Source organism: Eubalaena glacialis, chromosome 1, assembly GCF_028564815.1.
Source record: "Eubalaena glacialis isolate mEubGla1 chromosome 1, mEubGla1.1.hap2.+ XY, whole genome shotgun sequence".
Lineage (NCBI taxonomy): Eukaryota > Metazoa > Chordata > Mammalia > Artiodactyla > Balaenidae > Eubalaena > Eubalaena glacialis.
In genome coordinates this window covers 158,104,476-158,119,592 of record NC_083716.1, presented here as the reverse complement: position 1 = coordinate 158,119,592, position 15,117 = coordinate 158,104,476, and the positions used below count along the sequence as shown (strand labels likewise).

Below are 15,117 nucleotides of genomic sequence, written 5' to 3'. Positions count from 1 at the left end.
GTCCTCAGCCACTGAAGAAACAAATACATTGTCTCTTTATATGTATAAATATCTAGGAACACTTAAGTCTAATCAACATCTCCAGCAAACATAATTAAATGTAAAGGATAACCATAGTCTAATTAATTATCTGATAAGGTTCTCAAGATGCAAGAGAAAGAAGACAGTCTCTGTGTAAATTCTAGAAGGGGGAGCCCAAAGCATACAATCTCTAAGTCCCATGATCTTTTACTGCGTTTATTTAGCTTACACATCAGGAAGGAAATGAGTAAGTAGTAATACCTGTAGATGTTTAGTGGTGGCATAAGAAAAGTGTCTCAAGGAGACTCCATCTAGCATTTGACTGCTCAGTGGAATGCTGATGGTGGCAGAGAAAATGTAGCAGCCAAAGAAAACTTATGCACAAAATGTTCAGGTTGGAGAGGAAGGTAGTTTCAATAGCACAAAACCAGGCATAGAATATTTTAGAGAATATGCTGAAGAAAAGCTAAACCTGTAGAAAATAAAGTCTGCAATTTAACAAATAGGTAAGCAAAATATAAAACCAAGTTACAAACACGAGGGCTCTGGGCCAAATCCCACCTGTGGAAGTATCTGGCACGCGCACAGTTTGAGAATAATAATACAAGTCAATTAGTTGACAATATTTAAATCAAAAGATATCACATGAAAATTTGCATTTCCTGCTTTACCTGAGAAACTGGACAATGTGGTAACACTAGGTCAGCATTCCTGCCTTGCAACAATTATCTGGAACGGAGCAGTGGCTGCTCCTTCAGAAAGGACTTGGCTCTCCAGTACACTGCAGTGGCTTCCTGCTTCATTCCCACCAGCCTGGCCTCTGTAGGCACTTGGGTTTCCAACCTTCTGGAATAGAAAGGACCTTGAGGTAAGGCTTGAAAGACAGACTATAGACCTTGACAAGAGGTACAACTTATTTCTTTTAATGACCATTTAACCTACACTTCATTGTTTCTTCACAAGGGTAGAGGATGAACTCTCTACTCTGTAGTGGATCTTCATGCATTGTTAGTATATGAAGGAATACCAGCTGGTAAGCCAGCTAAAACCACAAGCACACATAGTCAACCTTCTTAATGAAATTGATTTGACCCTGAGACTCTGGTGATCATTGAATTAGAGGAGTCAGAGGGTACAGAGAATGCTCATCCAACTTTAATTCTCTATCTTTCCTTCTTTCTTAGCACCACTGTCAGCAATACCACATTATCATTATTTCAGGAACTTAATGTTGGGATCAAAGAATTATGAAACCAAATTGTACATTATCATTATTGAGTTACAAAAAGACATTTTCCCCTGACTTTTAAAACTGCTTCCTTTTAGCAAATAAGGAAAAAATTTATAAGGACTTTCAAAAGTATACTTGAGACCTTATTACCCCTTACTTAATTTTCTCCTGGCCATCAGGGAGACAAGGACAAGGTTGCTCCTCAGCGTGGGTAAAATAATCCTTGGTGCAGTTTAACTCATTTTGTTCTGTTTCCACAGGCATTGAACAACCCTCTGATTATTTGATGGATTTCATAGGGGCTTTGATATCATTAAGTTAGTGACTTAGATATCAGATACAGGTATTTCAATCAATGAAAACAAACCAACCAACAAACAGGTCACCTGGTTTATAAATTAAATTCTTGCAAATATCGAATCAACATTGTGAAAATGACTATACTACCCAAAGCAATTTACAGATTCAATGCAATCCCTATCAAACTAACAATGGCATTCTTCACAGAACTAGAACAAAAAATTTCACAATTTGTATGGAAACACAAAAGACCCTGAAGAGCCAAAACAATCTTGAGAAAGAAAAACGGAACTGGAGGAATCAGGCTCCCTGATTTCAGACTATATTACAAAGCTACCGTAATCAAGACAGCATGGTACTGGCACAAAAACAGAAATATAGATCAATGGAACAGGATAGAAAGCCCAGAGATAAACCCATGCACATATGGTCAACTAATCTATGACAAAGGAGGCAAGGATATACAATGGAGAAAAGACAGTCTCTTCAATAAGTGGTGCTGGGAAAACTGGACAGCTACATGTAAAAGAATGAAATTAGAACACTCCCTAACACCATACACAAAAATAAACTCAAAATGGATTAAACACCTAAATGTAAGGCTAGACACTATAAAACTCTTAGAGGAAAACATAGGCAGAACACTCCATGACATAAATCACAGCAAGATCCTTTTTGACCCAGGTCCTAGAGAAATGGAAATAAAAACACAAATAAACAAATGGGACCTAATGAAACTTCAAAGCTTTTGCACAGCTAAGGAAACCATAAACAAGACCAAAAGACAACCCTCAGAATGGGAGAAAATATTTGCAAATGAAGCAACTGACAAAGGATTAATCTCCAAAATTTACAAGCAGCTCGTGCAGCTCAATATCAAAAAAACAAACAACCCAATCCAAAAATGGGCAGAAGACCTAAACAGACATTTCTCCAAAGAAGATATACAGATTGCCAACAAACACATGAAAGGATGCTCAACGTCACTAATCATTAGAGAAATGCAAATCAAAACTACAACAAGGTATCACCTCACACCAGTCAGAATGGCCATCATCAAAAAATCTACAAACAATAAATGCTGGAGAGGGTGTGGAGAAAAGGGAACCCTCTTGCACTGTTGGTGGGAATGTAAATTGATACAGCCACTATGGAGAACAGTATGGAGGTTCCCTAAAAAACTAAAAATAGAACTGCCATACGACCCAGCAATCCCACTACTGGGCATATACCCTGAGAAAACCATAATTCAAAAAGAGTCATGTACCACAATGTTCACTGCAGCACTATTTACAATAGCCAGGACATGGAAGCAACCTAGGTGACCATTGACAGATGAATGGATAAAGAAGATGTGGCACATATATGCAATGGAATATTACTCAGCCATAAAAAGAAATGAAATTGAGTGAGGTGGATGGACCTAGAGACTGTCATAGAGTGAATTAAGTCAGAAAGAGAAAAACAAATATCGTATGCTAACACATATATATGGAATCTAAAAAAAAAAAAAAAAGGTTCTGAAGAACCTAGGGGCAGGACAGGAATAAAGACGCAGACGTAGAGAATGGACTTGAGGACACGGGGAGGGGGAAGGGTAAGCTGGGATGAAGTGAGAGACTGGCATGGACATACATACACTACCAAATGTAAAACAGATAGCTAGTGGGAAGCAGTTGCATAGCACAGGGAGATCAGCTTGGTGCTTTGTGATCACCTAGAGCGGTGGGATAGGGAGGATGGGAGGGAGACGCAAGAGGGAGGAGATATGGGGATATATGTATATGTATAGCTGATTCACTTTGTTATAAAGCAGAAACTAACACACCATTATAAAGCAATTATACTCCAATAAAGATGTTAAAAAATATATATATATATAGATGGTCTGTGTCAGACCCTAGCGGCCCATCACCCTTGAGAGGAATGGCGAAGTCAATTTTTAAAAATTGTTAGAGTAGGGATCACATCCTGGACCATAGTACTCCACAGGGTGCTCCTCTACCTTTGAGGTCTTTCCAGATATCTGGCCTACTTTTTCTTTTTCTTTTTCTTTTTGATTTTGGGCCAAAGCAGGACAAGGGACTGTGTAGGACAGGGTGTAGCAGCATGCTTGAGCAATGCTATTCCTCAGACAGCAGCCAAGAGAAACAAAGAAACAACTAAGGGATGTGGGACCAAGGTTAAATAACTACGTTTCTATAATCCTGATATACTAAAGGTACTCCTGGCATTATATTTAATGTTTTAAGTTTATTGGGAATCAACTACATGTGAAGCACTGTAACAGATACTCGGGGCCCAGACATAAAGAGAACATCGTCCCCCTAGCTCAAGGAGCTTACTGTCTGAGAGGTGGAGGGTAGGGAGTTGGGCAGTCAGGTAAACAGGTAATTAATTACAACACTGAGTGACACCAGCTGTGCTAGGGCTAAGTACGGAGTGCTAAATGAACACAAAGAAAGAGCTAGTCTAGTTTTCAGGGATCAGAGAAAGGGGGAAGCAGGATACATCTAAGGATGTGCAGAGGTTACATAGGCAAAGAAAGTTTAGTAGGAGACCTGAAACTTTACCTAATCCATGCAAATGATCTTAGTTCCAAAAGATTAATATTGAAGATTTTATATTTATCTGGCAATAATAATCCCAATATGGTACTCATTTTTAGCTGGTAAGCAAGCATAAAGGTCTCATTTTGTTAGACCTGTTAACCTTGAGATGTGATAAGTGATGAGGTATTAATGAATATTTTCCACAGGAAGATCTGGATGCCTGCCTGATGCCTTAAATAGAAAATGATGCCCTGACATCTAGATAAGCAAATATTGTTCTGTAGAAGAAATACTATGAAAGAATGATGATTCACTTCAGTAAGAAAGTGATATTAGATGTGACTGCATTGGAAGCAGAAGCTAAAACAAACAAGATATGGATGAGGGAGCCTTCCTCTATAGATAAAGTAGTTCAAAACTGTTTGGAAGTATATCCTTTAATAAAAGTACATCTTAAAATAAAAGAAGTCCATAAGTGATGAAAATAAGATGACTGTTGTGCTAAAGTTATTCTGGCCAAATGTATAAATAATACTGGCTGATATCCTACCATCTTCTGGGACTTTATACATACACATATTAAGTCACTTAGCCTTGTCACAGCCCTGTAAGTAAGTACTACTACTTTTTCTTTTCTAGAGTTGAGGAAACTGAGGCAAGAGAAATTAAATAATTTTACCTTCCCTTTTCCTGATAATTAATTTCCCTCTTTTCCTACTTTACTTTTCTTCTTAGTATTCATCACTATCTAACATACCGTATTTTACTATTTATCCTATTATTGTCTGTCTCCTCTGATAAGAACATAAGCTCTGTGAACATATGGATGTATTAGTCACCATAACAGACAAAAACCCTTGCTAATTAAAAAAACTTTTTAAAATTGAAGTATAGTTGATTTACAGTGTAGTGCCAATCTCTGCTGTACAGCAAAGTGACTCAGTTTTACACATATAGACATTCTTTTTTAATATTCTTTCCCATTATGGTTTATCCCAGACTAATTTGTGCTTTGGGCTCAACAGCTTCTTGAAGGCTGGCTTTGTATCGCAACTTTTTTTACTTCTCATAGCACAAAGTATAGAATCTTACACATGCTGGAGCCAAAAATATTTGTTGAGTGAATGATGAGTGTAATTAATCAGTAAGGATATACAGAGCCCTTGCCATGTATGGCACTGCACTTGTCACCATAAATGGGGAAGTACAAAATACCATCAGTGTTCTTAAAGAACTTAGGAATAGAAACAGGTAGACGCATGAGGAATACCTGGTGTACAATATAAAAAGTCCTCACGTTTCATTACTTCCGTTGTTCAATCATATAATGATGCCTAAAAATGCTTATTCACCACTTCTCTCAAGACATCCTAGGATTCTAATGCATTAATCTTTCTTGGAAATGCCACAACTGTTCACAACTCTATGCCTATGCACGCATTGTTCCCTGGGCATAGAAAGATTTCCTCTCACTTTCTTAAAGCAACCTTCTGTCCTTTAACTAAATTCCAGGGTCAACTCCTCCATGAAGCCTCTTCCAGTCTCCTGCTTAGAGTTACTATCTCATTCTACAGTATTGCTTACATGCATGTAACAGCCCTTACCATATTCTGTTTTATATACTTACATTATCAGGTACTGGCTATGAAAACACTGTGCTTTGAGTTGAATTATTTGTTTTTCTCACCTAGAGAACTTTTTTTACTCCCCTAAAATATAATCACAAATAGAAAAGTTCTTAATGATATGTTAAAACCAATCAGTGATACACAAGGCGGTTAATTGTAGGTGTGTATTTATTTAACCAAAATCAAATGAAGGCTGAATAGAATCTACTTTTCTTATTTTATTTTCAGCTCAACTTTTGGATTCAGAGACTATTTCCAGTGCCTAAAAGAGTATCTGGCACACAGAAAATTACTTGTTGAATAAATAAATGAATGCCTGTATACAAACCATGGCATTAAACGCTAAATGGCATGGCATAAACTAAATGTACTATAGGAACTCAGAGATGAGATAACACATAATAGAAAGAACAGTGAACTAACAGGAAGTTTGGTATCTACAATTTTCTAGCTTATAACTTTGAGCAAGATGTGTAACCTGAGCTTTAATTTTTCAATTTGTTAAGAATAATGGACTGAACTAGATCAGTAGTTTTCAAATTATTTTAGTTGTAGATCTCTTTTGTCTAATAAAATCTAAATGGAACTTCCATTATAAAAAGCAGAAAAAGAGATTTGTTGGTAATAATTCATTTTGGAAGACCAAATTATAATATTACTTATTAAAATCCATCAATAAGAATAACGGGCTATTTTGATTAATAAAACATATGAAACCAAGGGATATAGGTGACAGTTGCAATTTAAGTAATCTTCATCAACAAATTTAGTTCTGTACTTTGTTTTGGTTTTATAATATTGAGACAATTCTGATTACCACATAAAAGCTATTGTAAATGGCAACTTTTTTGAAAAATAGCAAATTTGGCTTTGGCAATATTAAAATCACTGCAATCAAAATGGTCTAGAAGCTTGAAGGGAAGTAAAGAAAATCCTGTTTCCAAAATTGAATGACTATATCTAATCATTACTCATGTCTCTGATCATGAATACAAAATATGGGTAAGAACTACCAAAAACTTAAATTAAGCAAGAAGACTTTCGTTAATACAATATTATCACATTAATTTGCCATTGCAGAGTTGTTAAGGAGTGATAAGGATACATGGCAGGAAGACTCCTCTATGTCGTATTTGTATTTATTTAATGGAGCATACATATGCCGCAGCTATTCTCTTGCTTGCATAATTTGATTTGGAGATATAACAATGGACTCAAGTTTTTAAAAAAGGCCAACTAAAAACTTAAAAATAAAAATGCATACTCATAAGAAGTTCAAATATCTACAGGGAAATTGGTGGCAAGGCTTTAGTCAGCAGTTCATAAAAATATAAACTAGCAGCACAGTTTATTTTTGCTTCATGATGTGTTCATGTGTTACAATTTGGTATAACACATGTGAGTGGGCATGTTATTTTTATGACTGTGTTAAAATACTTAATATAATTTAAAAATGTAAATTTGTGTCCAACGTTTGGAAAACTCCGAAGAACCTCCTCTGAGCTAGATGTTCTCCTGGTCATTCCAATGCTATCGTTTCTACATAAGCTAGAAAAGCAAGAAATACTTTATAAAGATGACTTCAATGTTTTCAACTCAATCTTATATATGTTTACTGAGATTAGATACCCGTGGGATGGGGGAAGAGCCTGACCAGATTGAAGTGGAGAACTTGTGCTAGGGAGTATCAGAAATACAGCTTTAAAAAACATGTCAGTCTTCCTAGCATAGGATGAACCTCTATGCACATGAAGCTAAAAACAGCTTTGGTATCATAGATCCATGACATTTCTAACATAAGCATTGCTGGTCTACAAGTATCTTAATTTACAAATGCAACTTCATTCCTATGTACTTTTCTGATAATCACATCTGTCAGATGGAAAATAACTTTTCAGTGATTTTGCCTTTATTTACTTGAAGAACATATTCTGATTTGAACTACAGAGGAAAGTCTCTTAACTGACCTCCACATAAACAAATCACTGAATTAATCAAAACAGCATTTCCATTTGAAAACAGGCAAAAGCTTACTTCTGCTCTTACCACCTGAATTATATGCTTTTGAAAATCAGCTGTGTTGTTTCCAAAGCTGTCTGAGTCAATAACACCTGCTGGTGTCATTTAGGAATTTAATAAAATATTTTGTAAACAAATGAAATATAAATATAAAAAGAGAATGACTGTTTCCATGAAAATTAAGTTGAAAGCATAACTTTTAATACCCGCCTCTTAAAAAGTGAGGTTGAACAAGATGGAAAAGAGCAGAATCTTGGGGGGAAAACCCTAAAAATTGTGGTTAAGAGCACGAATTCTCGACCCAGACTGCTGAAAGTAAAATTTCAACTCTACCTCTTGGTGTGTGACTTAGGGTAAGTTACATCTCTGTTCTTCAATTTTCTCATCTGCAAAATGAAGATAATACTAATATCTACCACACAGTGTTGAGCAAATTGAATAAGTGAAGATTTGTAAAGTACTTAGCTCCTGGCCCACAGTAAGCGTTATGTAAATATTTGGTAAATAAATAAAAATAGCTGGCCATAAAGGAAATCTCAATGACTCCAGACAAATGAAATCACACACAGTGTATCATCTGATCAAATTTCCATACAGAACATCATAAGAAAATGATATCCCCAAACATCCCTGTATTTGTAAATTTAAAAACAGTCACTCATATATAGGTAGCGGTGAAAGCCAATTTGAGGTCAATGATCATGAATTTATGGCAGAATCCAAAAGGTGAACTTATTCACCAGAACATGACTTCTCAGACAAGACAGCAGTATGGACAGAGCTGGACCTCTGGCTTATTGAGTATAGGCACAGAAAAAACAAAAACAAAACAGATTATATGATTTTTGCAATTTAATATCAAACTATTCTAAACAATATACACAAACACTCACATAGAGTGGGGCAAGAGAGAATGATAAAGGAAATATGGTAAAATGTTAATTGCTGAATTTGTGTGAATAGAGTTCTTTGCACTATTGCAACTTCTCGGTAAGTTTGAAATTATTTCAAAAAATGTAAGAAAATCAAACAAAAATAAAAGAGGACCATGGTTTTGAAGAGGGGTGGGCAAAAGACAGAGGGGGCAATGAAGTCTGAGATATGGCACTTGTGTGACTGAAATATGGAACACAGAATCTAAGCTGGAAGACAGGTTTATATGAAGTTAAAGGACATGCTGTACAGGTATCAGGGGAGGAGGAAAGGAACTGTGAGTATATGAAGCAGGAGAAATAGTCTGATCGGAAGGAGTTAAAATGTTGGGGAGACAAAACATAGACTTTTGAAGATTATAAGGCAAAGTGATTAAATGCTCAAATAAATAAAGGAGAAAGAAAAATTCGACTTCAGGTCAGAAAAGATTAATATAATGGGCTATTCTACTTTCGAATCGCCTCTCTACCTTGTTAATTCCCCTAGCCCCACATATTGGTTGGAGTAACTCAAACTTAAAGAACTGTTCATTATATTAAAAAAAAAAAAAAAAAAAAAAAAAAAAAAGGGACTTCCCTGGTAGCGCAGTGGTTAAGAATCCACCTGCCAATGCAGGGGACACAGGTTCGCGCCCTGGTCCAGGAAGATCCCACATGCCGCGGAGCAACTAAGCCTGTGTGCCACAACTACTAAGCCTGCGCTCTAGAGCCCGTGAGGCACAACTACTGAGCCTGCATGCCACAACTACTGAAGCCCGCGCACCTAGAGTCCATGCTCCGCAACAAGAGAAGCCACTGCAATGAGAAGTCTGAGCACCGCAACAAAGAGTAGCCCCCGCTCGCCGCAACTAGAGAAAGCCTGCGTGCAGCAACGAAGACCCAACGCAGCCAAAAATAAATAAATAAATAAATAAATAAATTTATTTAAAAAAAAAAAGAAAATAAAGAAAGAAAAAAAAGGAAGGAAGGAAGAAAGAAAGAAAACTCCAATCCATCTTGCGTGAACGGAGGACTAAATTTGGGAGAGGGATAGGTAGAGAAGGATAAAACCTTCTGGAGAAGTTGATAAAAATGTGTCCCTTCTTAGGTGTTTATGTTGAATTGGCTTGGTCTTGAATATTTAGTAAGACATATAACTATTAAATGAGGTATGATTAACAGAAATAAAGAAATAAAACTGTCAGTACTTGAAGTCAACATGATCATTTTCCTAAAGAACCCAAACTGGAAAATTATTAGAACCAAGGACAAAGGTATTTAGAAGGTAGCTAAGTATAAAACTAACATACAAAAACAAGAAAGGGATAATTGCCCTATCAAACAGTAAAACATATTAAAAAGTTGTAGTATTGGTACAAGAATAGGCAAGTAGTATAACAGAAGAGACTGGCCACAAATAAACCCATAGATATGCAAATTTAGTTGATGATAGAGGTGGCATTTTATTTTTTTTTATGAGGTGGTATTTTAAATCAGTAGGAAAGGGATGGCCAGTTCAATATATGGCATTGGGACAACTGTATACTCACTTGGGGAAAAAAATGAGTTACTTTCATAACTCATGTAATTTACAAAAATGCATTCCGGATGATTCAAGACTTAAGTCAAAAACAAAAACTAAATCAAGCTAAAACATAAATGCAGTAAGACAATATAAAATAATATGTTTATTTGACCTATATCTATGAAAGCCTTCTAAAGGAGATACAAAAAGCAAATGCAATAATGAAAAAGATTGTTAAATTTGACTACACCAAAATTTAAAACTTCTGTTCAGCAAAAGAATCACCAAAAAACTTAAAAGACAATTGATAGGGGGAAAATATTTGCAACATATATAACAGTCTAAAGCATTAGTATCTGGAATGTATAAGTAACTTCCAAAAATCAATAAAAAAAAGATATAAAGCCCAAAAGAAAAATGGACCATAAATATGGATAGGCTGAGAAGAGGAAATGCCAAAAGGCCTGTAAGCTGAAGAAAAGATGCTCCATCTTAGTAGTAATCAGAAAATGCAAAATAAAGCAATAACAAAGTATCACTTTTCACTCCTAAGATGTGTAAACATTTTTAAAAGACTGGTAATAGCAAGTTCGGTCAAGAGTATGGGGTAACAGCTAGTGTCAAACTACTGGTAGAAGGACCATTTACCTCCTTTTAGGAGGTATATATATCAGCATCAATATTAACTTAAGATATGCATATTCTTTCAAACAGCAGCTCCTCTTCTTTATCATGCTTAGAAAAATAATAAAATATGTGCACAAAGAATTATGTAAAATGATATTCACTAGCACTGATCATTAGAATGAAAAATACAAAACAACCTAAATGCCTATTAACTAGGGAATGGGTAAATAATAAAACGTTCATAATATGGAAGATAATACAACAGTTAAAAGAGGTAGTTCTACAGTGATACGGAAAAATTTCTAAGACATAATGTCAAGTGAGGAAAAATGAGTTGAAGAACATGTTCTAAAAGTAAAAACATTTAGAATGGAGATGATCACTCATGTACTGCTATGGAGAGATCATCAGGATAGAATGCTGTTTACTGAAAAGGCGTAGAAGCAAAGGCCAGCCAGTAACAATGAACATTCCCAGGCTAAGCCTAAGGACTCTAAACACCATGGTCGGACTGAAAGAAACCAGATCTCCAGTTGGCTGTGATGCAGACTTGCTAAAGGCAGGAAAGAAAAGAAATCAAATTCCTATGAATTTCCCTAGGCATTGGAGGGTGATTAATGCACTACTATTTAATAGACATACAGCATCTGCCAGGCAATGACAGACACTTCAATGATTTCATTTAATTCTGACAATGCCAGGCTAAGTATTACTGGTTCCATTGGACAAATAAAGAAAGTAAGGCTCAAAAGTTAGGTACCGTCCCTAACTTTAAATGATCACTTAACTACTAAGTGCTATCAAAGTGAGGTCTGGAGAGCACTGTCAGTCTGTAAGAACAGTGTGTGAAAGAGTGAGAAACTGTGCTAGCAACTTAACAGAGTTATGTTCACTGAATCTTATAATAAAATTTGGGCTTGAAAAAAAAAGATGCAGAATTTTTAAAAATTGTATTTGTATAAAGAAAAATAAAAAGTTACTTCCTGGGCTTCCCTGGTGGCACAGTGGTTGAGAATCTGCCTGCCAATGCAGGGGACACGGGTTCGAGCCCTGGTCTGGGAAGATCCCACATGCCGCGGAGCAACTGGGCCCGTGAGCCACAACTACTGAGCCTGCGCGTCTGGAGCCTGTGCTCTGCAACAAGAGAGGCCACGATAGTGAGAGGCCCGCGCACCGGGATGAAGAGTGGCCCCCGCTCGCCGCAACTACAGAAAGCCCTCGCACACAAACGAAGACCCAACACAGCCAAAAATAAATAAATAAATTTATTTAAAAAAAAAATTAATCGCTCTTAAAAAAAAAAAAAGTTACTTCCTAAAAAAAAAGTAGAAACATTTAAGCTACATTAAAATATCATACATAAGGATGTATAATAGATTTTTTGTATCTATCGATGGTGAAATTGGGTTCCTTTTCACATCAAATGCCGTGAATTTTCAACCTTTTCTTCCTTGGGTGCCTTTTGTATCTTATCTTAGACTAAAATTACATGTTAGTAAGAAACATGTTAGTAAGAAACATGTACTGAGCATCTACTAAAAATCTAGGTGCTCAAAAACAAGTAACACAAGGTATGTTCCCTCAAAACCTGAGGAATAACTTTTGGAAACCACTTGGGATCTTCACTCAAGAGGCATGAAGCAATCAAGTACTTAGGACAAAATTATGTTTATTTTTGGCAGTCTACACAAGGTGAAGTTCTACTTTTAAGAACTGACTCAGGTACGAATTTTAACATATTACGTAGAGGTGTATAAGGTCCAATTACTCAAATCAAATACTGTTTTCTTTGTTCATTAACTTGAACTTTAATATTTTATAGCAAAAAAGCCTAGAATACTACGTATAAGCCTTTATAAAAGCATCTGATTTTGTTTCTTTATTTTTATTAGGTAAACGTCCTTGGAATTCTTCAGCTTACAATTCAAAGTTTTTCCTTGATGACTTAAAATGTTTAAAACACTTTTTTTGGACCAAGAATGAAAACATGGCAGTAACCTTGATATTAACATTGAACACATTAGTGTGTTACATTTGAGTTTCAAGAATACTCAGCATGGCAGAAATTCTTGGGAATCTGGAACTTGGAGGTTAAACCACTAAAGTTGGCTTAGGAGGCTTTAGGAATATTAGGAGATGAGATGATGCAAGCAATTTCATCTCTGGAAAAATCAATCTAATGTTAATGAAAAAATTTCCATGGCAACCTGATACAGAAGCAAAGGTGCAGAATAAAAAGATAAAGATTTTTTTAGTTCTAACTATAGATACTGTTTGAAAACTTTACTCTTTATTGAAGCTTTTTGTTTCTAACCTTCAACGGGGATATGTTTTAATATTTTTATTTTTATAATTTTCAAGAAGGATACTGATGACTCAGATTAACCTGTAAGCTAATAAACTAGTGTCTATTGACCTAGAGAGTCAAAGTATCTGGAATAAGTTATGTAACTTTTAGGAGCATTTATTAATTCCAGCTCATAGCTGAGCAGTAATACTATTTACTGATTCATTATTTTTGTCAGAAAGATATCCAAATTAGAATCAGAAAACAGATGCTGACATATAAGTCATCTATTAAACACAGCAGGTAACAACAAACATAGCTATGAATTTTTACACTGAAAACAAGAGGGACAAGTAAAAGGACTTTACCAAATTTATAAGAAAATAATCCTGAAACCCTCAAGTAAATTTCAAATTTATATTACCAGGTCATTTCTTACTAGTAATAAACAATAAATAAATCCAAAGATGAGACTGCAATGACAGTTTTAATGTTTCAGGCATGAACGCTTTAAAAGACAACTGCAGCATTAATTTGTATATTTTAAGTATGAACACTTCAACAGACAATATCTTTTTCTTTTTTGGCCACACTGCGTGGCTTGTGGGATCTTAGTTCCCTGACCAGGGATCAAACTCGGGCCATGGCTGTGAAAGCTCCGAGTCCTAACCACTGGACTGCCAGGGAATTCCACGCCCCCCCAACCCCTTTTTTTTTTCAACAGACAAAAATATTCTGTTTGAAAAAAACACCAGGATATTGTAATACAAGTGCTTTGATTTAACTGTATTATGCGATTAATGCTGAATGATAAAGAGATAAAATCCCACACTATTTCATATTTTCAACTTTGGTGTTATATCAGACATCACAAACAGCTCACTACTGTATAAATTCTATTTTTCTAGGAAAATTTTTGGTAGCCTCAACCTACTTCATATATATATGACTATACATATAAATATATAAATATTCATACACACATACATATATATAAAATACCAGAAAGCCACAGGGAAATTTCATATACCAAATCTTGATTAATCTTGTAAAATACAAAAAGAAGACTTGTCATTAACAATTAAAAATGAAATTATATTTATATTATATTAATTTATATTTATATTTAAAAATGCATTTTGTGACATGATACTGTTCTTAATCTTTTTCATTTGTTCAGCTATAGATGTGTTTAGAGTAACTGGGTCACACTGAACCAGTAATTCAGATAATGAGAATTTTACAATACCTATATGTCCTTTCCCTCACTGGACTTTTTAATACTTCAGTATTAAAGAAAATCTTTGTTGAAAAGTCAGTTTTATTCTAAGTTTTATGATTTGTTTATAATATGGTTATTCATTCATTCATTCAAAAGTATATGAACTAGGTATAAAATCAAATGAAATTATTTAAATCCTTCATTATGGCCTACTACATATCAGACATAGTTGTAGGCACTGGGGATCCTACAATTGGGAGGCTTAACAATGCAGTGGCGGAGACAGACCAAAAATCAAGAAGTGAATATATAAATAAAATAACTGGCAGTCATGTTAAGTGTTATGAAAGAAATAAATAAGGACCTAAGGGAGAACAAGGGTGAGGGGTAGGAAAGATCTCCCTTAGAGAGATGGGAAGTCCTTCCTGAGGAGATGAAATTTAAGTGAGACCTGAAAGATGAGAGAGAAACTGGCCATGAGAAGGGAATCTGGGGAAGAGTATTCTAGGCAAAGGAAACAGCATGTGCAAAATTCCAGAGCTGGAAAAGAGTTGGGTGTGATCCAGAAACTGAAGGAAGATCCACGCTGCTGAAATGTAATGAGGGAAGTGGGGAGTGGCATGAGATGAGGCTGGAGAAATGGGCAGGGAGGGAATCACGTAGGGCCTCATTATTCATAATCATGTTGTGAATTTTTTTTTAATTGCAACGGGAAGCTTTCAAGAGTATAAGCATAGGAGTGACAAGACTTTAATTGCACTTTAGGAAGGTATCTCTTTTTTGCTGTGTTAAGA

The 15,117-nt window shown here is 35.5% G+C and overlaps 1 protein-coding gene across 5 annotated transcripts in view; it reads right to left on the bottom strand.

Annotated features, from left to right (window-relative positions):
* Nucleotides 1-15,117, bottom strand: part of MBD5 (methyl-CpG binding domain protein 5) — a 193,668-nt gene that overhangs the window by 105,452 nt on the left and 73,099 nt on the right. For all 5 annotated transcript variants that reach the window (XM_061183818.1, XM_061183805.1, XM_061183814.1 and 2 more), the window contains exon 3: nucleotides 693-867. The gene's annotated coding sequence lies outside the window, so the exon portion shown is untranslated. The remainder of the gene's footprint in view (nucleotides 1-692; nucleotides 868-15,117) is intronic.